Source organism: Dama dama, chromosome 33, assembly GCF_033118175.1.
Source record: "Dama dama isolate Ldn47 chromosome 33, ASM3311817v1, whole genome shotgun sequence".
Classification (NCBI taxonomy): domain Eukaryota; kingdom Metazoa; phylum Chordata; class Mammalia; order Artiodactyla; family Cervidae; genus Dama; species Dama dama.
In genome coordinates, this window is record NC_083713.1 from 33,529,703 (window position 1) to 33,556,351 (window position 26,649).

Below are 26,649 nucleotides of genomic sequence, written 5' to 3' on the forward strand. Positions count from 1 at the left end.
TTAATCACATAAAATTGAGATTCTCTCTGGTCAACTTTGAAGATGGAAGGGGTCATGTTACAAGGAATATGTGCAGCCTCTAGATGCTAAGAGTGGCTCTAGCCACAGCAAAGGAGGAAGCAGGGACCCTATAAGCACAAGGAACTGAATTCTGCCAATGAGCTTTGAAGTAGATTTTCCCCCAGAGTGACCAGACAAGAATTCAACGGAGCTGACCCTGAGTTCAGCCTTTTGAGACATTAGGCTAAGAATTTAGCCTCCTCTGTCAGACTTCTGATCTACAGCATCTATAGCATCTACCATATGCTAAAAGCATGCATTGTTTTAAATTGTTAAGTTTGTGGTAATTTGTTGTAAGGCAGTAGAAAAGTAAGACAACATATATCAACTTTTTTAACTTTGTTGTATACATATGAGGTAAGCATTATTATTGGCAAGCATTATTATTAATGTCATTTTCAGATTAAAAACTAAAATACAGAGAGGTTAGATGATGAACCAAGGTCATAACTAGTCTTACAGGCAGCATTCCAACCCAGGCGTTTTGGGACTTGAAATTATATTTTAATCATTACACTCTTCCTTGATTCTTAATGGTATCTTACTGCTTAAATCATTTTTGCAATTTCACTATCTCATACAGTACTAATTTAGCCAGCTGATATCCAATGAGTTAATTGCAGCTAATATGGAAAAATAGGAAGAAAAAAGGAATTTTTTAATCCCCTAATGAGGAATAGTATTTAGGAAGCCATTAAAAACCTTGGGGATTACTCTGCCCTTTTGATTCTTAGTTTATTAACAGAAAAGGATGACTAGCAATAACAACTGAAATTGCATACCATTCATGATTATGCCTTAAATTCTATGGTGAAAAATGTACTATGTGGATCTATCAATCTTTACAATATCATCCAGGTAGATTACTGAATTTCACAGAAAGGGAAACTGAGGCTCAGATAGCTGAAGTAATTTGCCCGCATTTACACAGGCACTAAGATAGTATGTCTGGGAAATGAATTATTGTCTGTATAATGACAAAATTTATGATGCTTTTCATCAATCATTATGCTATACTATCTAAAGAACTAAAGGTTAGCCAAAGTTACCAATACAATACCCAATTTGCACTAGAGGATGCATTTCTAGAAGCAGATGTGCTGACTGGCTGACTGAATCCTCCATTTAAGGGATGGATATATACGTACTCCACTTAGCAACAAATGCAAAAATGCAATGTACACCACAGTACAGTCCCCACACACATGAGTATATTTGAAGATATATTAGCTATTACCAGTCTTCTTTCTCTACAGTCTCCCCAGACAATACATCATGTAATTTTTTTTTTTTTTACTGGAAGTTCTATTCTACCTTGTTATGGTAGACTGGGACTTTCACTTGTCCTGTATGATTGCTTACCTTTGCCTTGAGACATACTGCTGCTGCTGCTGCTAAGTCGCTTCAGTCGTGTCCGACTCTGTGTGACCCCATAGACGGCAGCCCACCAGGCTCTGCCGTCCCTGGGATTCTCCAGGCAAGAACACTGGAGTGGGCTGCCATTTCCTTCTCCATGAGACATACTAAACCCCGGTAAAATGGGTATATTAACTCTTAGCACACACCCTTTCTTTCTTTGTAGCTGATTCAGCATTGTCACCTGCCAAACATGATGACTTAAAATTGTTCACCAGAATGCAAGATAAATGGCAGAAAATGGATCTGAAGCAGAAGAAAAATATTGCTGAACAATTTAATCTTTAATCAGTGCTGCTGAATAACTTCAAGAGAGTGAGTATTTATTAAACAAGAGTATATATATTAGAGATTGATAAAATACATATTACTGTATTTTCTTACACAAACATTAGGATTTATGTTAATATAAAATTACAATTAATTACATTAATATATAATTTGTCCATTGATTTACTATATGATGGGTGTGTGTGTGTGTGTGTATTCTGCTCTTCAGAAACAGAAGAGTATTATAAACGAAGAGCACAGTGCAGACAGGCATGGTGAGGATGTACACAGATGCCATTCCCTGTTAAAGTCAGAGAGAGCTCAAAGGGCGTTTGCACAATAAAAAGTCTGTGATACAAACTTTTTGTGGCTTAATGACATTTATGTAACACAAACACTGTCACACAGAAGGGTGTTGACAAAGAAGCACATGAAAGAAAGGAACTGTCTTAGCATGTAATGAGTGTCTGTCATGGAAAAGGTACCAGGAAAGGGTAAGATGACTATCTGACAAGATCATTCACTTATTTACTCTGAAAGCAAGACAATTTTGGTACAATTTTGATACATAAAACATATCAGGTATTATGATAGATGTTGATGACATAAGACAAAGGAAACCCCCTGGCACAGAATTATAACTGAGATAGTTGTGAAAGGTTATAGAGAGGTCAGAGAAGTGACTAGAAGGGCCACACCAAAAAGCCATGGCAGGGGGTACAAGACAGGCCTGAGGTGGTCTTAAGACTGCTATTGGTGGTCCTGCCCAGAGGGCGTGATGATCTCTGAATACAGAAGCTTACAATGGAGTCCCTAAACTCAGTTTTCCATTTGACTCACAGTCCTTGGGGACCTCAGTGGGCAGGTTGGGAGAGTCCACTCAGGGCCCTGTACTGATCCAGACATCACAGTGGCCAAACAATCTAAGGTTTAAGTTTTATGAGCTATAAGAAAGGAATTTTAAGACAGCAAAGCAAGAATTTTTTAAATGTCTTTTGAGAACCTTTCCCAATCTTTCTGCCTTAATATGCTGACAGCATCAAAACCAGTTTTACCTGGGTAATGACTGGTGACAAATATTGATTTTCCATGGCTAGCTTAACCTGACATAGAAAAGGAAATGGAAATCTTTGTAAATACATTCAGGAGTCCTGTTTGAGAAGTTGCTTGTTTCTTTTGTTAAATATATTGTGATAGATCTACAAGATGACAGCAGCTAACTGCATCAACACTTACTAGAGAACAAAACTAGAATGCCAGCTTTGACACTGACAGCAAACTCACAGAAAGTCAAGGAGATTATGACAATAAGTCAGAGTGACCAGGATGACCGGAAACCCAAAGCAGGTCTAAATGGGGAGTTCCATGCAACTGAAATTCCTGTGTTTTTGCACATTAGGGAGCATCTGGTACACCATGTTTCTTCACCCTCTTCCAAAGTCTTCCTAACTCTTCTTTTCATTCATCCAGTATTTAATGCATTATAACCAATACTTAATACAAACATACTGTTTGGCTGTTCTTGTCTTGCATAGTTCTCAGTTTCCCACTACAATATCATTGCGAGAATTCTTCTCTGTGCCTTACTTTCTTCACAGGTAAAGTAAGCAGTCCAGGGAGGAATTATCTCTACAGGCCATCTCCACACTTCTAGAATGATGGAAGACTACAATATTTAAAGGGAATAATGAAAATTAAGTGAGTGTTTGCCAAAGGACTTTGTAGTCATTATTGTTTAAAAATACAGAATTTACATTAGAACTACTTTTACTTGGTGATTTAATATTGTTACAAATGTGCATGTGAGTCAGGAGAAATGTATCTATAGGAATGTGTTGTGTGCACTAACTTCTGTTGTATTGGAAGTTGATGTGTTAAGCCCTTAATCTAACTAAAGTACACAGACTCTCTGGCAATAAATCACATGACTACTATCTATCTTTTTGGCCATGAAACTAAAATTAATGAATGGCAAAACTGATCTCCCACTAAGTAGTTTTCTTGGTGAAGTGTCATCCTTAGAATTAGCATTGACATTTATCAAGGTCATCATAATCTATTAAATGCTTGAAAAGTTACATTGGATCTCTATTCTCAAAGTATGTACATTCAGCGATTTTCAGGTGAAACTATTTAGTCTATTTGTTATTCACTGAGATCTAAACAGTTGACTAAGAAATAGAATGAGTTCCCCAACTGATTCACTGAGATATGTAAAACATCCAAATTTGATCATTACCTTGATAAGCAAATCCATTCCTTGCTCCTTGATTCACAAAATGGCAATTAAAGAATAATAATAATGCTGCTTTGAATCAACGCCTTTTCTACACTGATATACACCTTATACTATGCTATCAGGTATTAGATATACACCAAGTCAAAAATAAATTCTGATCAAGAATATTTTTGAGTTAGACCTGTGCTGTGCTGTGCTTAGTCAGTCAGTCATGTTTGACTCCTTGTGAGCCCAATGAACAGTAGTCTGCCAGGCTCCTCTGTCCACGGGGATTTTCCCAAGAAAAGTGAGTGGGTTGCCATTCCCTCCTCCAGGGGATCTTCCCAACCCAGGGATCAAACCCAGGTCTCATGTATTGTGGGTGGATTCTTTACTGTTTGAGCCATGAGGGAAGCCTGAGAATACTGGAGTGGGCAGCCTATCCCTTCTCCAGGGGATCTTCCCAACCTAGGGATCAAACCCAGATCTCATGCATTGTGGGTGGATTCTTTACTGTTTGAGCCACGAGGGAAGCCTGAGAATACTGGAGTGGGTAGCCTATCCCTTCTCCAGGGGATCTTCCCAACCCAGGAATTGAACTGGGGTCTCCTGCATTGCAGACAGATTCTTTACCAGTTGAGCTACCAGGGAAGCCCGAATCATGGCCTACCACAGTACAAACACTAACATGGTTTTTCATTTGCTTGAATTACTTGAAGTACCTAGCACAGTTTGAACAGTGAAACCTGACTTGAACTCCCTCATCCTAGTGGAATTTCTATTTCTTCTAAATCCCACCCTTCCATTTCCAGCAGTGTAGGGTTATTTGCCAAGGCAGCATATTTTCATTATAGATATAAAGTTGTCTACCTATATTATAGGGGAAACTATTAATATTTCATATTCCTGAATACATTTCGTGAGACTTAAGAGACCTATATAAACTCACCTATGAATCTGGCAAGCTACTTTAAGCAGATAAAAAAGCATAAAGCAGTAAAGAATCACTATTAACAAACCGTACTTAGAAATTATCTGTAGCTAAAGTCCATGCAATGCATTCTTTTCAGGAACTTGAAACATACTTGATAATTTTGAATGTGCCTGAAATGAGTTATTTGCACAGGTTGCATAATCCATTTACTAGTCTATCTGATTTGTTAGCATGCTCTTTAATGTCATCTGTGTTTATGATGAAAGTGCTGCCATTGAAGAGCTTTGTGTGTGTTAATTGATAAAAACTAAGTACTTCCCATTATCCTAACTCTTTTTGAAAAATAACATACTGACATACCAAATTAATTTCACTTTAAATAATGTATTGCCTACATATTAAGTATATTAAAACATGGTTTAAGCTTGTAGTACTTTATTTGCTCCATTGCTAACAATTAATCTAATAGACTAACGTTAATATTATTAAAATAAGATATTATATGTCAAAAGCATTTAAACAAGTGGTGAAAGGGAAGATAGAGTTAGGAATCTCATCTGAATTATAATAAAATGCATCCTCCTGCAATGTAGAAGACACAGGAGGCACAGGTTTGATCCCTGGGTCAGGAAGATCCCCTGGAGAAGGAAATGGCTACCTGCTCCAGTATTATTGCCTGGGAAATCCCACAGACAGAGAAGCCTGGTAGGCTACAGTCCATAGGGTCCCAAAGAGTCAGACATGACTGAGCCCACATGCTTCTAATGAGCCAGGAAATAAATAGCAGCTTTCTGCTGAATTTTCCCTTTCACCAAACAGCTGAGATAAAAAAAATCATAATGATAATGTTTTAATTTTAAAAATTGCCTAGGGTAAAATACGATGATAGTTGTGATTTTTATTTCTTATAAAGAAAAGCTACATAAAAATTTCATGTACAAAAAAATTGCAAAAGATTTCAAATAAAACAAAAAGCATGTATGTGTACTTATAATAATTCCTATTAAACTTCAAATATATTACCTTAATGCTATCGAAAAACAGTTATTAGGTTATTGAAATGTGTGATTTTTTATATATATTAGATATATTACAAAGGTAAGGAAATGACTACATTAATAAAAGATGGTCTGGACATTAAGTTAAAAGACATTTTTAATCACATATGTCAAAATATGTATTTAATCCTTTTCACGATCCATAGACTGAACATATATCTCAAGCTTTTCTCTTTTTATGATTGAAATGACTGACACATTAAAAAATGCTTCTTAATTTATTATCTTGCTCAGTATCCTACTAACCACTACAAATATAAAGAGAAAAAAGAAAGAAAGTATTCTGTTCAGGAGACAAAGTTGGATATAGTGGTCTCTATCAAAAACCTGCATTTGAGTCTTTATGTTTGCACCAAAGGAAAAGCAAATGGTCTTCCTTTGGTACCATTCACACAGCAGCCTTACGTGGGTTTCATGTGCCTTGTCTCATCCTTCACTTGGACAGGAGCCTCTTAACTGTTTTCTTTCATACTTTTTTTTCTTTCTTGCCTCCACTCCAGTGTGTGCATGCACACACGCACACATACACACACACATTCTTTTCACATAGTCTCTGCAGGAAAAGCTACCATAGTTATCTCATGCAGACGGCTGCCCATGGAGGATAGAAAAGTCTGACTGAGAAAGGGTTTAACTACTTTTCATCCAAAATATGAGAGCCATTAAGCAAATTATAAAAAGCAGCAACAATATACTCTGGTTTTATTCAGAACCTTTCCCTTAGCGATTATTAAAAGGATGATATTTTTAGCCAAAGAAAGCAAAATGCATCTGCAGCAGCTGGTTTCCAAGGAAACAGAATAATTTAAAACCATGTGGAACTCTGCTCTCTAATTTTCATCAATTCCCCTTCATTCTTAGAGGTAGATTTACTTGGAATTTATAATTTTCAAAAAAATGTAGCTGCCTTAACTTATTTTCTTTAACACATTTCAGGAGATGAATATCATATCACCTTAAATTCCAATCTAAGGGGTGTATTAATTTCTACCATCATTTTGTTTTGAAAAACAAGATCAAAAGAATCCATCAATAATTAGAAACATGGCAGTATTTTAACATCATTAAATTTTTGAAATCCAAAAATAGCTCAAAATAAATTATGCAAGAGTATTTGCTTGGGTCAATATGACATTTAAGTGTGTAAACATATTATTAACTATGCTTGCCACATTTAGATAATTAAAGATAGTTCTCCATTCATTTAGATAATCATTTCATTCAGTAGTTTTTCTACCCCTTTTTTTCAATTTTGCAAAAACTGCTATGTTTTTGTCTGTTCTTCAAGGGTAAAATCCATTTCTCAACAAAAACAGAAAGCAAACACAACACCAAAAAAAAAAAAAAAATCCAAAAACATTGTATACGTCCATTCCTATTAGTTTGTGAATCATTCAAAAGAAGCATTTTAAAAATATATGAACAAGTCATCATTGAAAGACTTTTATTAATATAATCAACAAGTATTAATTGATGGTCACTGTGTTCAAGTCAGTAATAACCTTTCTTAAAAGGAACTCCATTTTAATGAGGTTTCCCAACCTAAATTGACCTATATTTATAAATTAAAATCACTATAAAATTAAATGTACTTGGAGTAGATTATTTTTCATATGTCTCTGTTATAATTGTGTCATTTAAGTCTATACATTTACCCTAAGGGTACATAAAAGACAATATTAAGAGAGAGAAGGAACTGGTAAAGTAAAATCTTAATTTTTGAACTGTTAAAAATATTGCCCTAGGGGTACTACAACAATATAAATGCTGTGATGGAATTCTTATATAGATATATTTGATTAATACAACTACCAATGAAACTTGCTTAATATGATGCTATTTTTTATAGCAATGTTTAATTCTTCACAAACAGGTTTCTGGACTTTGAAAATGAAAACAGCTCCATGCATGTTGATAAATAAAGACAATTATTTAATTATCATGTGAGCTTACAAGTTACTAAATAAAATGATATAACTACTCAATAACATGTTCTTTATCAAGAGGAGGGAGTTAAATAAAATGCATATAAATCATTCATGCTAAATTAGTATTCAGAGTCTACAACCTGCAAAAATTATTTTCCTAAGCCATTTCTTGTGTTGTAAATATTAAACACCACATGAAATTTTATACTGTATATTCAGAGAAAGCTCCATTTTCTCAGGACCTGTGGAATTTACCGAGCTTTCCTCAGTCTTTCTTTGATTCACAGTAACATACACTTGAATAAAAACGAACAATAAAAGACACTCGATGACTCATTTTATCTATTAATTTTGCTCCAGTAACACTTGCTAGAAAGTTATCCAGGATAAAACATGCCTCTGGCGTTTTTATCAGCTAAGGATTTTATAGGGAGAAAGAACAGCTCATTGCAAGCTTCCTCAAGTAATGTGAGGGACACACTTTCAAGGAAATGTCTCATGGAATAATTTCTATATCATAAAATTGCCTCAGTAAGAATTGAGAAGCATTCTCTTTTGAAGAAAAGGAATGTTTTCCCTTCTCTTTTGCTCTTACCTGTAAATATGGTTTCTGTACTTCGGCTCCGTCAGAACAGACTGAAGAGTTCACTCCTCCCTCTTCTATCCATCAGGCGGCAGCCAACCAATAACAAAAGCCAGATCCTGGCATTCTCTGGCTCATGCTCCCTGTCTGCTTTCATCCCTGTTCCCTCCCACCCCCACTCTTTTAGAGGACAAATCCTTGCAGCTGGGAGAGAGGCAGGGAGTGGGAAAAAAGGAATATGGAGAGGAAAGGAATAAAGAGATGAAAGATATTTCAAAGAACAGTTCCAAACTATGGAAAATATCTGCAGGTGAACTCGACTGAAGTAAAAATGTCTTGCTTTGGCTTTAGGAAAATAGGGTTGGTTAATCAATGCTTTACCCATCTGAAATCAAAGTGAAACCCTCATGGTAGAGCTTAGGGACATTGCCTATTTTTCAGTTCCCACTGATTTTTTTTTCAGTGGAATAAAGAATGATCTTCTCATTGTACATTTTGATATGTAGATAGAAGAGGTTGAGGCTGAACATCAAGATAACATTATGCACATTTAGTTTGCAAAGAGATAAAATGAATTAAGACCCTTTACATTGATGTATAATGCTATTTGCATTTCAACCTTTGTTGGGCACTGTTTTCATTTAAAAACAGTTTCTAAGCCTAGTCACAATGAGAAAGATGTTTCATCCCAAGCACTAGAATATTTAAATATTTCAAAGTTATGTGGTTTGCATTACTTCATATTTCTTAAATGCTGGCATCAATTTCTCTATGTGAATAACGGAACTTGTTAAAGATTAAAAAGGAATCAGCCATTTTGTTGCCATGTCTCAAAGTGACTAATTGAATTCCAATATTATTCTATTAACCTTGGGCAAAATCATTTCACTTCTGAAGTAAGAAGCATAACATGTATATAAGGACATTTGAGGAAAATCGTCAGACTTCTCTAAGGCAATAAAGCAAATTTGTCCATAGCTTAAAGGAAGTTTGTCTAGAACTGACAAAGAATTTAAACTATATACAGCTTGAACTCTTAACTTACAAAATATCATACAAATCATGCCTCTTTATGATAAAAAGTGCTATTAATTGAGCTTTCACTAGTGAAGGTCTGAAAATTTTCCATGGGGAGACATAAACAATGAATGTTATCTCAACCACAGAGATGTGCACTTTCTACCTGAGATATTTAAAGGCTTTGCCATTCAATTTCTTAAATTAGTAATGTGTCCTCATGGAAATAAGACCAAAGAGAGACAAATAGAGAGGTGAAAAGAAAATATTTTTTAACTCCAAGAACAACTGGAATGAAAGCAAGTCACTGGTATTGCTGGTAGTTCAGGAATAACTATGGGAAGGTTTTAGGGGTGTCAATCTGGTTAGGAGGGAAGTGACTGTCACTGAAATTGACTTTAGATAGAATTGCACTGGTTTTACCTTGTGTGTACAGTTATTTGGGTTAGCTTTGGGAGGCTCTGTTAGAGATAAAGGGAAGCTTAAATTATCTCTGATTCCCATTTCAAGTCCTTTCCTGTGAACAGTGCTTTCAGAGCGTCTATGTAGGAATAACAGGAGGAATCCCTCAGATAGCATTTAACTTGCAGGTTGGGGCCCATCTGCATAAGAGTCAATGCAGGAACGTTTATGAAAAATGCAGATCTTCAAGCCACAGGTCAGACTTCAGGAATCAGCATTTGGGGAGTCTTTGGCCTAGCATTTTTAGCAAGTTCTCCCAGGTGATATTTATGCCAACCATGCTGTAGGTCATCGATTCAGTAGATATGCATTTTTTCGAAACAAACTCTGACTGGAAATTTTTGTTGTTGTTAGATTATAGCCCTGTTATCTCAGAGAGAGGGGGTAAAAAGTGGTTTTGGAGGTAAATATAACTGATTTAGTTTTGACATTTTGAAGTTTTTGAATAATCCAGATTGAATTATTATATAGTCAGTTGAAATCACGATGAGGTCTGGGGTTTAGTAGGTATGGAGTAGTTTGTTAATGTGCATTTTTAATTATATTTTTAGGGTTATACGTAGACTTATCATATAACCTGGTGATTCCACTCCTACTAGACATATACCTAAGAGAAATAAAAATATATGTCCATACATAAACTTGTATACTGATATTCACTGTGGCATAATCACAACAACCAGAAATTAAAACAACTCAAATGTCCACCAACTAACAAATGCCTAACCCAGACATCATCTAGGGTTTAACTAGAGCAATTAGAGTGCATGAGTGCCCTTAGGCAATGCTTCTCAGAACTGTGGTCCAAGAAACCCATTTATCAGAATTAAAAATGTGTCGGAGTTGTGCCACTGTTATCCCAAGCAACTATGCATTTTCATCATCCTCAAAAAGAAACCTCATGCTCATTAGCAATTACTCCCATCTTTTTCCAACCCCTAGTTCTAGGCAGCTGTTAATCTATTTTCTATTTCTCTCTATATATAAATTGCCTCTTTTAGATATTTTATATAAATGAAATCATACAGTATATAGCCTCTGTGTCTGGTTTCTTTCACTTAGAATAATGTTTTCAAAGTTAATGTCTGTTGTAGCATGTATCAGTACTTCATTCCTTTTTATTGCTAAATACCATTCCATATCACGTTTTGTTTGATCATTTGTTAGTTGGTGGACATTTGAGTTGTTTCAATTTCTGGTTGTTGTGATTAGGCCACAGTGAATATTTGTATACAAGTTTATGTATGGACGTATATTTTTATTTCTCTTAGGTATATGTCTAGGAGTGGCACCACCAGGTCATATGATAAGTCTATGTATAACCCTAAAAATATGATTAAAAATGCACACTAACAGACTACTCCTTACCTACTAAATCAGAATCTCTGAAGTGGGGCTTTAAAAACTTTAAAACTCCATTTAAATGAATTTCCCAGCTACCTTTCCTTTTATACTAACCTTTGAAAACTCTCACTCTGGAAAGAGAAGTAGATTGAGAATGATACTCTTGGCATTAAAGAACCACCAGAGGTAGTGGAAGGAAGAAAAGATGCTTGGAGAAGGGGAACAGGAAGAGTCATCCTGGAGGGAAACCAAGAGAATGATGGAGCAAAATCCAAAAGGGTAAAGAATTTCAAGATCATGTCTTATCAAGGCTCTGCCAAGTCTGATGCCTTGCTGTACATAGTGCAGCCCACTGAGGTAAGCATCCTCTGGATCTTGTGATGACGCAGAATCTCAGTTCCATCCCAGTAAACTAAATCATAATCTGCATTTTAATAAGATCCCCAGGTGAGTAATATGCACATTTAAATTTTACTATTTTTTTCATGAAAATATTTTTGAAATATAGCACTGTGTAAATTTAAGGCATACAACATCTAAATTTGCCACATTTATATATTGCAATGGGACTGGCATTGTAGATAATTAACACCTCTAATTATCCTTTCATTTTAGGAGTTGGAGTAATTAAGATGTAATCTCTTAGCAAGTTTGATGTTTATAATACAATTTTGTCTATTTTCACTCTGCTGTGCTTTATACATAGCTATAGGGCTTATTTACTAATCGTAGGTTGCTACTCTTAAACAACATCTTTCCTGTCCTTCCACTCCCATACCCTTTGGTAACCACCAGTTCTGTTTTTATAAGTCTGGCTTTTTAAAAGTCTACATACATGTAATATCATGCAGCACTTGTCTTTCTGTCTGACTTAAGTTTTAGAAACATTTTTTTCCATTGAAATTTGACTTTTAGTTCTTGGTGAACTGAAAATAAGCAGTTTCAGGGGAGTGGTTGGGTCAAGAGGCAAATGAAAGCGATTTTAAGAATGAATGGGAGATAATGAAACAGAGGCAAATTCTGTGCTTTGTATATACCCAGGGCAAGAATCTTCTAGCACAATGACCACCAGCCTCTCTCTTCAATTCAAAGACACTAAATTGAATTTTTTATTTAAAAAACTAAGATCATGGCATCTGGTCCCATCACTTCATGGCAAATAGAAGAGGGAACAGTGACTGATTTTATTTTCTTGGGCTCCAAAATCACTGCAGATGGTGACTGCAGCCATGAAATTAAAATATGCTTTATCTTTGGAAGGAAAGCTATGACAAACCTAGACAGTATATTAAAAAGCAGAGACATCACTTTGCCAACAAAGTTCCTTATAATCAAAGATATGGTTTTACCAGCAGTCATGTACGTATGTGAGAGTTGGACCATAAAAAAGGCTGAGCACCAAAGAATTGATGCTTTATAATTGTAGTGTTGGAGAAGACTCTTGAGAGTCCCCTGGACAGTAAGGAGATCAAATCAGTCAATTCTAAAGGAAATCAGTCCTGAATATTCATCAGAAGGACTGATGCTGAAGCTGAAGCTCCAAGACTTTGGTCACCTGTTGGTAAGAGCTGACTCACTGGATAAGACCTTGATGCTGCAAAAGATTGAGGGCAAAAGGAGAAGGGGGCAGCAGAGATTGAGATGGTTAGATAGAATCACCGACTCAATGGACATGAATTTGAGTACACTCCAGGGGATAGTGTAGGACAGAGGAGCCTGGCATGCTGCAAGTCCATTGGGTCGCAAAGAGTCAGACATGAATTAGCGATTGAACAACAATAACACAAACAAGTGGGCTTCCTCTCGACTGCATGTCTCTGCCTAGACCACTGGGCAGACAGAAGTGACGAGAATAATAAGGCTGATGGTGATAGAGAAAATGTTTTCCTAAGGAACCGTGACAGTGGGACCCTTGATCACTGTGGGAATTCAGTTACACAGCGTCAGAAGCAGAGGTAACAGAACTGAGGGTAGTCTGAGTGACCTTAAAAATCTTTCCTGAGAAGTAAATATTACAAAAACTCTAAAGGCGGTGCCATTATTAAATAATTTAAGAATATTCAAAAACATGTGTAATGAAGATAAGCCAAAAGAGTAAAAGAATTGGGAAAATTTACAGAAGTCTCAAAATTAAAGCAATTTGTAGTAGCAAAGGATTTCAATATTCTATGTTTTAACTGGGTGCTGTTTTCCTCAGTTGAGCAACAGAAGTAAGGTAAGGTTTTACGATCATGCAAATGAACACTGTGGAAATAGATGAGGCTTGGCACAGACCAAATAATTAAATAAATATTAACCATGTTAAACTGGGCTTCCCAGGTGGCGCTAGTGAGAAAGAATTCCCCTGCTGATGCAGGAGATGTAAGAGATTGGCATTCGATCCCTGGGATGGGAATATCCCCTGGAGTAGGATGGCACCCCACTCCAGTATTCTTGCCTGAAAAGTTCCATGGGCAAAGGAGCCTGGTGGGCAACAGTCCATGATGCCACAAAGAATCAAACATAATTGAGCACACACACCACCATACTTAACTAGAGACTATTGTAATAAAACTTATATTTTGAAAGTGGAGGACTTGTGAAATGAATGGACTTGGGAGGCTCTTAACAGAAAGGGAAAGACTAGAGATCTCTTCAAGAAAATTAGAGATACCAAGGGAACATTTCATGTTTTGATGGGCACAATAAAGGACAGAAATGGTATGGACCTAACAGAAGTAGAAGATATTAAGAAGAGGTGGCAAGAAAACACAGAAAGACTGTACAAAAAAGATCTTCATGACCCAGATAATCATGATGGCATGCCTAGAGCCAGACATCCTGGAATGTGAAGTCAAGTGGGCCTTAGAAAGCATCACTACGAACAATGCTAGTGGAGGTGATGGAATTCCAATTGATTCAAATCCTGAAAGATGATGCTGTGAAAGTGCTGCACTCAATATGCCAGCAAATTTGGAAAACTCAGCAGTGGCCACAGGACTGGAAAAGGTCAGTTTTCATTCCAATCTCAAAGAAAGGCAATCCCAAAGAATGCTCAAACTACTGCACAATTGCACTATTCTCACATGCTAGTAAAGTAATGCTCAATATTCTCCAAGCAAGGCTTCAGCAATACGTGAACCGTGAACTTCCAGCTGTTCAAGCTGGTTTTAGAAAAGGCAGAGGAACCAGAGATCAAATTGCCAACAACATCTGATGGATCATCAAAAAAGCAAGAGAGTCCCAGAAAAACATCTATTTCTGCTTTATTGACTATGCCAAAGCTTTCGACTGTGGATCACAAAAAACTGTGGAAAATTCTGAAAGAGATGGGAATACCAGACCACCTGACCTGCCTCTTGAGAAACCTTTATGCAAGTCAGGAAGCAACACTAAGAACTGGACATGGGCCAGTCAAGGCTGTATATTGTCACCCTGCTTATTTAACTTATATGCAGAGTACATAATGAGAAATGCTGGGCTGGAAGAAGCACAAGCTGGAATCAACATTGCCAGGAGAAATCAATAACCTCAGATATGTAGATGATACCACCCTTATGGCAGAAAGTGAAGAGGAACTAAAAAGCCTCTTGATGAAAGTGAAAGAGGAGAGTGAAAAAGTTGGCTTAAAGCTCAACATTCAGAAAACTAAGATCATGGCATCTGGTCCCATCACTTCATGGGAAATAGATGGGGAAACAGTGGAAGCAGTGTCAGACCTTATTATTTTGGGCTCCAAAATCACTGCAGATGGTGATTGCAGCCATGAAAATAAAAGACGCTTACTCCTGGAAGGAAAGTTATGACCAACCTAGATAGCATATTCAAAAGCAGAGACATTACTTTGCCAACAAAGGTTTGTCTAGTCAAGGCTATGGTTTTTCCAGTGGTCATGTATGGATGTGAGAGCTGGACTGTGAAGAAACCTGAGAGCCAAAGAATTGATGCTTTTGAACTGTGGTGTTAGAGAAGACTCCTGAGAGTCCCTTGAACTGCAAGGAGATCCAACCAGTCAATCCTAAAGGAGATCAGTCCCGGGCGTTCCTTGGAAGGACTGACGCTGAAGCTGAAACCCCAATACTTTGGCCGCCTCATGCGAAGAGTTGACTCATTGGAAAAGACCCTGATGCTGGGAGGGATTGGGGGCAGGAGGAGAAGGGGACGACAGAGGATGAGATGGCTTGATGGCATCACTTCCTTGATGGACATGAGTTTGAGTAAACTCTGGGAGTTGGTGATGGACAGGGAGGCCTGACTTGCTGCAATTCATGGGGTCGCAATGAGTCGGACACAACTGAGCGACTGAACTGAACTGAACTAAGGTGTGGTAGTCCAAATGCATCCACAATTATGTAGTTTAGAAGCAAGAAGCCCCCTGCAAGGAACCAGATTGTCAAAGATAAAAGACTTTCAATATATTATTGTAAGCTGAAGGATCAGTAGAACTATTTCATATCTCTTATCTCATAAGCATATCCAGGGATTAAAAATATAGAAAATCATTTTTTCATTCCAATCTTCACTATGGATTTCATTAAAGGATTCTTAAATTGCCTTTTGAAATTAAGATTCAGGAGCATCAAATCAAAAGGTAATAAAGAATATTAGGACTACTCTAGAGCTAGATGAGCCACAGAAAAGAATGGATCAGCAAGACTTGTTGGCAACTACCCAAATGCTTATAAGAACTCAAGGGTAAAATTTGATGCAACCGGCCAAAGTATTTTACATGTTGTTATAAATTACCTTGGTGCCAGGAGACCATCAGTGTGACTTCTACCCATGTGAGAACACCATGATAATCATCAAACAGTAAGAGATGTTCAAAGGTATTTAATTAAAAAAAAGATGAAACTAGCTTCATTAGTTACTTGTGAAATATTAACAATGTACTTCTGAAAGTATGAATTCACAAATATTTATTGAGATTTTCACATGAAAATTATTGTTGTTGGTATTAAAATACTACAGTAAAGAAGGTCATATCTCTGATTTTATGGAGCTCCCATGCTAATGGAGGTAAATTATATCTTATCTATATACATTTATGGTCTACACTATAGAACAGGAGTGCTGAATTAGGCAATGTGTAGAGACCCAAATTAAATAGCAGATGTACTTCCTGCCCTTGAGATGTATCCCAGGAGAATGTATAACAAAGAGGAGGATCATAGATGATAGCAATAACTGGAATAACTATGGGAGCAAAGGTGACAACATATTTTAGTAAGAAAAAAATGTGCCTTGCGATCTCTTTGTTAAAGAGCTTTAAGAGTCTACATTTAAAAAAAAAAAAAAAGAGTCTACATTTTTATATGGGTGTTAATTTAAAAAAATAGTTCCCAATGCATTACAAAATATAGAAGAAGATTGTGAAATATGATGTATCAAAAATAAGGAATTTGCTGAGTGATAAGATGCTCTGGATAAAAATAAAACTGGCAACATGGTTTCCTTAGGAATTTATGCTTAAGACAACTACAAATAGGGTTGTTAGTTTTACAACAATTGACATTAATAAAAATGTTTTGAAAAACAGTAAAATAATTTGTGTTCTGATTCTACTTACATTTCCTGGAGAGTTTCATAAAAAACAAGACTAAAAAAAATGTATAGGTCAGCATTAATGAATAATAAAGTAGTGGGTGATTTTCATTAGGGGTAGATATAAAGTTGTTTAAATTTAAATGTGATGATTTTTGAACATCAGCTGTAACTCAGGAGGAGACATCATTTTGGTTCATGTCACCCAAAATGCCCACAAACCTACCTGTCTTTGAGAAGCATAAGACATAAGAAATTTTTAAAAGAAAAGTGTATTCACATAAAATTTTAGTTTTTCTATCTACACTTGAAATGCCACAGTAATTTCTGGTTACCATATATCAAGAAACAAACAGAAAATATATGGAGAAAGGCAAGTTCAATGATCATTAGAATTAACAGGTTTCAAGTGAGTTTAACCATGAGATTGGAAAAAGAACATAATCCAGGTTCTTAAAATATTGATGATTGTGGATAACGTAAAGATAACTTTATTTACCAAATTATAAGGCATCTAGAACACTTGAGATGGAAATTATTTCATGATCAATAAAAACAAGTAATTGTTTCCACTTGTTCTCCTCCCAAACAATCCACATTTTAATTACCCAACATGGATGAGAAATTCAGTGATTTAGACTGGACTGGTTTCAAAATAATTTGAGTTTTAAACTTCCAGGTTTGAAAAATTTGTTAGAAGTGCATTTTATTTAATATTTAAATATGCAGAGCATAGCACAATGATTGGCAAAAAATGTGTTCAGTAAACATGGGAAAGTATAAATCCACAGCAAGAGAGGAATGGAACTGGGAGAAAATATTGAGAAAAAAGAAGAAGAAAACAAAAAGGAATGAGAGAAAGAGAGAGAGCATATGCAAATCATGATAAATGATGATAAACTGATCTTGCCATTGTTGGTTATCCTCTAGAATTATATAGAATAAGAATTTCAAACTCTGTGAGCAAAGCCAACTTCTAGAATAAGGGGGTGAAATAAAGATCCTAGAAATAAACAAAAAGCAGCAACCTTGTGAATCAGACCTGAGACCACTGTCTTCTTTGGGATTCATCTTGCTAATGGTTCTCTGTCCAGGATGTTCTGGACAGAAGAATAAAAGTAGAGGAAAGCAAAATATTGGCAAACTCCTTAATAGGAAGCAATTTGGCAGGTAATAGTAAGAGAGAGCCCAACTAACATGGAAATATGCAATACATCTTTAAGTTCCCTGCTGATTTTTTGGTTAGCTATCAGAGCCAAGAAGTTGAAAGGACGCTTGCATTTACGGCTGGTGAAGACTACAGAGAAAGTCTTTACTAAAGTGTGAGTTGGCTTTCCCCCAAACATTACATTACCCTTGAATGGAAAATTGATCGGATGACATATGGTGATAACATCTGCCACCCATGGATAAAGCCGTAGTGCCATGTGGGTGGTAATGGAAGCTGTAATAGTGAGGGTGGAGAATTTAATGACAGTATGTAACACTGAGGAAAGTAACAGCAATCTGAAAGAAAGGAACAATTGCTGTAAATCTTAGTGAAGTGTCCTAAAGGATGATGCATCCTGTTCTTTCATAGTCATCTCAGAGGGAATGATGGAAATGAAAGATGCTTTGTCATTTTATTACCTCCAACTTGATCTCTGTTATAACCCCTTGAGAGGCATTTCTCCCAGATAGCGTTTGGGTAGGCACTCTTTCCTTATCTGTACATAGATATTTATTACAAATCTGGCATGGTCATAGCAAGAAATCATAGCACATCGGGGTTATTTATATAAAAGACAAAAATGAGGGTCAACACATTACTTCTAAAGGTTTCTTTTATAAAATGTTTATGTGGTAAAAATCACATAATAAAAAACATACTATTTTAACCATACTTAACTGTGCTAAAGGCTTCTTTAAAATACATTATTTAAATATAAATTTCCTGGAAGCAAAAGAAAAGAAGTAGCAAAATGGTTCCTAACGTTTCATAAATGAACTATGTTCATTTGTTTTGTCCTTCTCATACAGGTAGCTCAGCTGGTAAAGAATCCACCTGCAATGTGGGAGACTCCGGTTCGATTCCTGGGTCAGTAAGGTCCACTGGAGAAGGAATAGGCTACCCACCCCAGTATTCTTGGGCTCCCCTGGTGGTTCAGCTGGTAAAGAATCCGCCTGCAATGTGGGAGACCTGGGACGATCCCCTGGAGAAGGTAAAGGCTAGCCACTCCGGTATTCTGGCCTGCAAAATTCCATGGACTGTATAGTCCATGAGGGTCACAAAGAGTCTGACAGGACTGAGCAACTTTCACTTTCACTTTCCTCATACAGGAAGAAAAGATGTAGTACCTACAGCTGCACATTGCAAACAGAAGAGTTTTATTTGCAAAATAGCAAAAAGAACAAAAAAAATCTTGCCATGATTATATGATATTGTGGTGTTGGGCCAAAGTTTCCCATGGATTTCAAATATTTGAATTGGTAGCAGATGCTCTGAGAGACGCGGCCAGTAAAATATTATCAGGTGAACCTTCTGTTTCTCAAAATGGCCTTAATATCCTAATGCTGTTTTTAAAAGTATTCTTGATTAGTTTAACGTTTCCCTAAATTTCAAAGAACAACTTTTGGTTTTCCTCTTTCCTCAAGTAAAACAAAGCAGCAGCTGGTTCACCATGCAACTCTGAACACTAGTGGACCCTAAACTGTCTCCTTAGGGCAATTAATTAGAATGGAATGCCAGGGCCACTTTTTTCATCCAGTTTAAAAATTTTCATCCACTTTAAACCAACCCAACTAAAATCACTGCATTTCCTTACCACTCACATAGTATTCTGAAGTGTTTCATTCTCTCAGTTTTTCTCCCGGTCTCCATTTGCAGGAACAAAAACGACATCAAGGTTTTAAGTTCTGGTCGTGGCTCAGATGGTAGAGTCTGCCGGCAGTGCAAGAGACCCAGGTTTGATCCCTGGGTTGGGAAGGTTCCCTGAAGAAGGGACTGGCAACCCACTCCAGAATTCTTGCCTGGAGGATTCCACGGACAGAGGAAACTGGTGGGCTACAGTCCATGGGGTCACAAAGAGTTCAACTCGACTGAGCAACAAAGGCTTTCACTTTTCACTTTCACTCACCGAAGAAGATGCTGTCATGTTGAGACAGGAGGGAAGGCGGCAGGGCACAACCATTGAGAGAATGACACAGCCATTCAGAAAAGCAGGACATGGGAAAAACAGGTTAGAACTGACTAGGCTCAAGATGGCGGAAGACTCAACTTCCCATGAAACCTTGCGCCTTCTGTGCTCATTGTAATATAATATAGCATATCTAAATGACACTGCGACAGTTCAGAGGCTGACAATGAGAGGCCAAAAAGTGAGTGGTGGAACAATTCCTGGAAATCCCCACTCCTCCAAATTAGACTATTCTTTCCACTTATTAGCATATGAAAATACCCAGCCCATACAAACTAACCACTTCAAATTTCTGCACTCTCTCCTTTTGAGACAGACCACAATCTGCTACGGAAAGTGTACCTGCCTAAATAAAATTGCTTTCACCTTACTACAGGTTGTTGTTGAATTCTTTCCTACACAAAGCCAAAGACCCTTACTTGGCAACTCCTCCTAGGAATTCTCCTGAGATGGCACCCCCTTCTCTTCTAATAACATGATTAATATTATTGTTGTTATTGCTATTTTTATTTATTGATAAAGATCAGTCTGCAGTTGTGAACTCATTTGAAGCAAAGGATTAAGAATAAACATAAGCTTGCGTTTGTGCTCAGTCACTCAGTTGTTCAGTCATGTTCCACTCTTATCAACCCAAAGGACTGTAGCCTGCCAGGCTCCTCTGTCTGGGATTTTCCAGGCAAGAATACTGGAATAGGTTGGCATTTCCTTCTCCAGAGGATCTTCCTGATCCAGGGATCAAAACATGAGCTTAGAAAAAGATAAAAATGAGTAGGTAATGTTTTATGATATTTTTCTCATCTAAGTGAAGCAAATAGTAATTGATCATTCAGAGGCATATATAATTAGCTTTAAAATGTCTCAGCATCCAACCTTTGTTTTCTGAATTTCTCAGGAAAAATTCTTTTAGATTAAGGCACATATACTCCCTTCAAGAGGAATAACAGAAGTTAAAAATGTTTGAAGTTCTCTCAGATAAAATAATTAGATATACCAGTGAAACTGTAGAGAAAACAGGAATAAAGGTTAATTGTTGTCTCATTGTGAAGATAAAAACCCCCCTTAAAATTATGGCAACAGGGTATATGTAAGCAAAGTCCTAGGTCTTTATAAGTCTCCTGGCCCCCTACCTACATGGATCCCAGGCAAACTTCTTGGCCCTCATTTTCTTTTTTGTAGTTGTTTTATTTTTATGTTTTAAATTGTAATCGTCTTATTTTGCCTTACTATCTGGTTCAAACAACTATGAAAAGAAATTTTTATCCTGTCTCTAACTTCTAGGTCTTCCATCAGGTTACCCAAATGACTGTGCATGTTGAATATGGGCATTTTATAGATCCTTAGTTCTAGATTCTTTCCTTTCATTATTCCCTTCACTTCCACCAGGAGGGTCCTGATACTATATATCTTCCCATAGTTTTACGAGACAATACTCCTCATTTTTTTTTTTTTATTAATGTTTCTATCTGTGCACCTTCTTCCAACTAAAACAGGATCTTGGATTGGAAATTCTGAGAGTTCCTCTGGAAAACCTGATTAAGAAAATCTTTTTTCTTCAGTCTGCCAAGGCACACATTTTATGAGCTTCCTAGATAATTGGGCCTGAGAAATAACTTTTTTGGCAAAGAGTAAATTGGTCTCAGGCCAATACTGGGTCTCTAGGAAAGATTGCTTAAAAAGGAAATTCCAGGAGAGTTATAATGTGGGAGTGGCCAGTGACCAAACAGGCATGTTTTCCTTTTAAATGCCATTACTAGCATTGAAAAATATGTATTTTTCTGCAGATGAAAACACAGTTATGTCTTGACTTCCTCCCATTTTAAGGCTTCAGGCTCAGATTATGGAAGGAGGAAAAAACTCCATTTTCATGAGATGTTGCCCAGTGTATTCCATCCTCTACTTTAAATTCTGATGTGTGAAACAAACATGCATAGCCAGATAGCTCCCTAGTTACCACGCAGGTGCAGCTGCCGAACATAGCATGATTGCAACGAGTTTTGACACCAGCCATTTGTGCTTGAAGAAGTGTCTGATTTTTTACTTCCCTCACATGGTTTCCCACTCCTGTAGCAAGCGGGGGCTTTTATATAACACCCATTTTAGGTCAAATGACATCCATTTTTGGGAACCCACCAACACAAATGTTAATGATATGCAGATCTGGCCTTTCCTAAGATGGCATTGCATCAGCCAAACTTCATTTCCTGGGGAGGTTGCTAAGACAATTCATAACTCTTGCCAAATTTCATTAATGTGCTGAGTAGACCCAACGTTATCATATGGGTGTTTGTCAGAAGCCAAATCTCTGTACATGCATATTGATCATCTCCTTTTGGTGTATTTTTCCTGACTACTAATTTCCATAAAAATAGAAAGTTTGAGGAGTCTCGACAATGTGTGTTCCCTTTCAACAATATCTATCATAATATTTTTATGTACTTTCTCACTTGAAAGCCAAATAGCTCAGCATTCTCAAGAAATAGTCTCGCATTTTAATGCAGACTCTGGTTCCTCTGTTGGTCTTGGGTCCTCTGTTGTTATAGGTCATAAAATCCACCTCTGTGAAAAGGAGATTTCTTTTCCAAAGTTGGCAAACTGGACACTTCCACCTCCATGTCTCACAAGGTACATATCTATCCTGGCTGATCATTTGCTGTGGCTTTCACTTGATTTCTGGAATTCAAAGTTCATTGTAACTTTGTAATTATGGAATATTCTCTCATTTCCCTGCATTTATACATTTTATTTCCTCTGCTCTCTTCCACTGAAAAGCATGGCAATAATCTACTTAGTTGTAGAGCCTCAGATAAGACACTGCCTGGTCTGCAGCCTTTCCTATTTCTTTCAGGGAGATCTGGGCAGTCTTGTTTCCCTTTGCCATCATCTCCATTATAGAAATGTGCAGTGTGTGATAATGGTTTCTTTCCTGTATGAGATAATAGTTTGTTTCATGCATGTGGGCATACATGCCTCTCAAATGTTTTTTAACTTTAACCCGTTTTGGTGGGGGGGAACCTTTTGTTAAAACATAAACTCTACTTATGTCTAAACTCCAATGTGGAAAATAAAAGTACCTAATTACATCAATAAAGTACCTCCTTATAAGAAGATTTGGGATATGGAATTACGTACACATTTTCTATGGATAGGCATCACCGTTTTTGTTATGGACTGAAAGTTTGTTGTTCAGTCGCTAAGTCTTGTCCGACTCTTTGTAACCCCGTGGACTGCAGCATGCCAGGATTCCCTGTCCTTCACCATCTCCTGGAGTGTGCTCAAACTCATGTCCATTATGTCAATGATGCCATCCAGCCATCTCATCCTCTGTCTGTCCCTTCTCCTCCTGCCCTCAATCTTCCCAGCATCAGGGTCTTTTCCAATGAGTCTACTGTTCACATCACCTACCCAGAGCAGACAATCAGATTAAAGATTTACTGAGCATGGCTCTGCCCACCAGAACAAGACCCAGTTTTGCCCACAGCCAGTCCCTCCCATCAGGAAGCAGAAATTACAATCCCACAGCCTCCAGAATGAAAACCACAATCACAGAAAACTAACCAAAGTGATCACATGGATCACAGCCTTGTTGTGGTGAAGGTGTGTGGTCCACTGGAGAAGGGAATGGCAAATGACATCAGTATTCTTGCCTCAAGAAGTCCATGAACAGGATGAAATTTCATGTCTCCCCCAAATTCATATGTTGAAATTTTAACCATTTAATTCAGGAGGTGGAGCCTTTGGAAAGTGATTAGATCATGAGGGTGGAGTCTCATGAATGGGAGTATTTCCCTAATTAAAGACTTCAGAGAGCATCTTGTTCCTTCCACTGGGAAGCAGGAGCTCAGCAGAAGCAGAATTTGCTTGTGCCTTGATATCCGACTTCCTAGCCTCTAGAACTGTGAGAGATAAACTTCTTTTGTTTATGAGCCACCCAGTGTATAGTATTCTGTTATACTAGCCTGAATGTACTAATACGTAAGCTATAACCTGTATGAATCTTCAGGTAATATTGCAAAAATTACAGACCAAAAATATTGATGCAAACACTGGACATTCCAGATGGATGGGGTTAAGCCAAAAATTTTATGACCCACTAAATATGTAATGAAGATAAGCTAAAAGTAATTCAAATTCAAAAGTAGCAAATAACTTCAAATAAAAATCTCAGACCAAAGACATAACAAAATATTCTTCACAAAAATTGAAGAAATTTCAAATATGTCTTTGTGTTTGTGGGCAGTAGATTTGCAAATTTGCCAAGCTTTTTGAGGTAAATAGAACTTTTGGAGATTTAAAATCACTGGATGGATTCTCAAAGCTCCCAGGAAAAGGACAAACATTCCTAACATTGCCTATGGTCTACCACAATCTGGTCTCTGATACTTCACAGATTTTATCAAATTTCATGCCGATTTCTCCTTAATAGAGGTTCTCAGCCATTTGAATTTCCTTTTGTTTCCTCTGCCTCACAGCCTCGTCCTCTGTCTATGAATACTTTATTTAACCTCTAACCCCTTTTCCATTACATGCACCAATTTAAAGCTTGTTTATACTTCAGAAAGCACCCAGGAAAAGGGCATGAAATTTGATGAAATCTGTGAAGTATCAGAGACCAGATTGTGGTGGACCATAGGCAATGTTAGGAATTGCTTGCCCTTTTCCTGGGCACTTTGAGAATTCATTCAGTGATTTTAACTTTTTGGGTTTTTTTCTCTTACCCTGTCAGTTTATGTCTTGTTTCCCATAGTAGTTTTGTTCTAATGTCTCATATTTGCACTTCTGAGTACTTCTTGCTATTTGTGTTTACATATTTGTGTAGTGATTTAGTTAATATCTGTCTCCTCAATTAGATTGTAAGCTCCATAAGGTGAGGGAAGGTATTTGATGTACTCATCATTCAATCCCCAACATTTAGTACAATGTAATTAAAGCATGGGATCCAGATCCAAACCCTGATTCCAGTCCTGGCTCTAGAATGAAAAACCTCCCTAAATTTTAGTTTCTTCTTTGGTATTATGGAGTTAGTAATAACACCTTCTTTATGGAGTTGTTTGTGTGTGTGTGTGTGTGTGTGTTTAAAGAGACAATATTTATATTTATAATATATATATATATGTATGTATATTTATATAATGGCTTTCCTGGTAGCTCATTTGGTAGAGAATCTGCCGCAGTGCAGGAGGAAGATTCCCTGGAGAAGGAAAATGGCTAACCACTCCAGCATCCTTGTCTGGAAAATCCCATGGACAGAGGAGCTTGGTGGGCTGCAGTCCATGGGGTTGCAAAGAGTCAAGCACTACTGAGCGACTAACACTTTCACATTCATTATAGTATGTATTTAGTATGATGCATTTAATAGGAGTAAGTAAATGCTAGATATTTTAAAAATAAATATTTGCTAAAAGAATATGTAATAAAAACTGATGTAGAGTCCAGTACATATTATTTCACTGCTGATTTAAGTTTATGAATCATTAATTATAGGAACCCTTGGTAATTTAGTTTTGAGTTTGAAATCCAACCCATGGACATTTCTATCATTCTTCTACCAGATAGAAGGAAACAGATTTGTATAGAGTTTAGATCTGGAAGCTTCTTAAAGCTCAGAGACTTTTATTCGTCCTTAGGTCTTCAGTGTTTAGCACTTGCCAAGTGTGGAAAAAAGTGTTCCAAAATATAATTGATAAATAACACTATTTCATGTCATTTTATATTTGGATCTAAGACCAAAGGTATGGTGTTATTTCTATCAATTTGTCTCAATTCATAGGAAATGGGAGATTTGTTCAATGAGGATAGGTTGGTCAAATGGGTTGTTTTATTACTACTTCAATAAACTTTAAAGCAAAGTCTTCCTAAATTTTGAAATGATGAAACAGAGTCTAAATGTTTATAGTCTTTTCTGTCAAAGTTCACAAAAAGGCAGAAACTAGCAAACCTCATGAACCAGACACAATGGGCAGCAAACTGAATATAAGGCATACATTGAATATAACGCTTACTCTGAATACAGATTTCCTTTTTCCAAAAGTGAGAATAAACTCTCCTAATAGAAAGAATTTAATAGCAGAAATGCGCAATGGCACCCCACTCCAGTACTCTTGCCTGGAAAATCCCATGGGTGGAGGAGCCTGGTGGGCTGCAGTCCATGGGGTCACTAAGAGTTGGACACAACTGAGCAACTTCACCTTCTCTTTTCACTTTCCTGCATTGGAGAAGGAAATGGCAACCCACTCCAGTGTCCTTGCCTGGAGGATCCCAGGGACGGGGAGCCTGGTGGGCTGCCGTCTATGGGGTCGCACAGAGTCAGACACGACTGAAGCGGCTTAGCAGCAGCAGCAGCACTCTTAGTCACACAAGTAGTATCTGGTGCATATTAAGCACTCCACGAATCTCCACTGAGTGAAGGAACAGAATGTGTTTATTCTGACCTCTCTTTTAAAATGTTTAGGTCTTCATGTGGCAGCAGAAGCAAAACAGTAACACAGCTTGAGCAAGCACAGCCCTAAAGAGTAAAACAGCATGAACACGACAATTTGCACAGTACCAAGGTAAAAGCAGACACCAGTAGTGCAGAAAGCATAGATGAAAGTCGCCACCTACTAACTTCTCCTGGAAACATTCAGACAAGCCCACCTAGGGGAAAAGGAGAGAAAAAAAGAA

General features: G+C 37.1%; 1 protein-coding gene across 1 annotated transcript in view; it reads right to left on the reverse strand.

Moving 5' to 3' along the window:
* CSRNP3 (cysteine and serine rich nuclear protein 3) overlaps positions 1 to 8,528 on the reverse strand; it is a 195,778-nt gene extending 187,250 nt beyond the window's left edge. Inside the window, exon 1 of the mRNA XM_061135230.1 lies at positions 8,480 to 8,528. The gene's annotated coding sequence lies outside the window, so the exon portion shown is untranslated. The remainder of the gene's footprint in view (positions 1 to 8,479) is intronic.
* Positions 8,529 to 26,649: the final 18,121 nt, after the last annotated feature.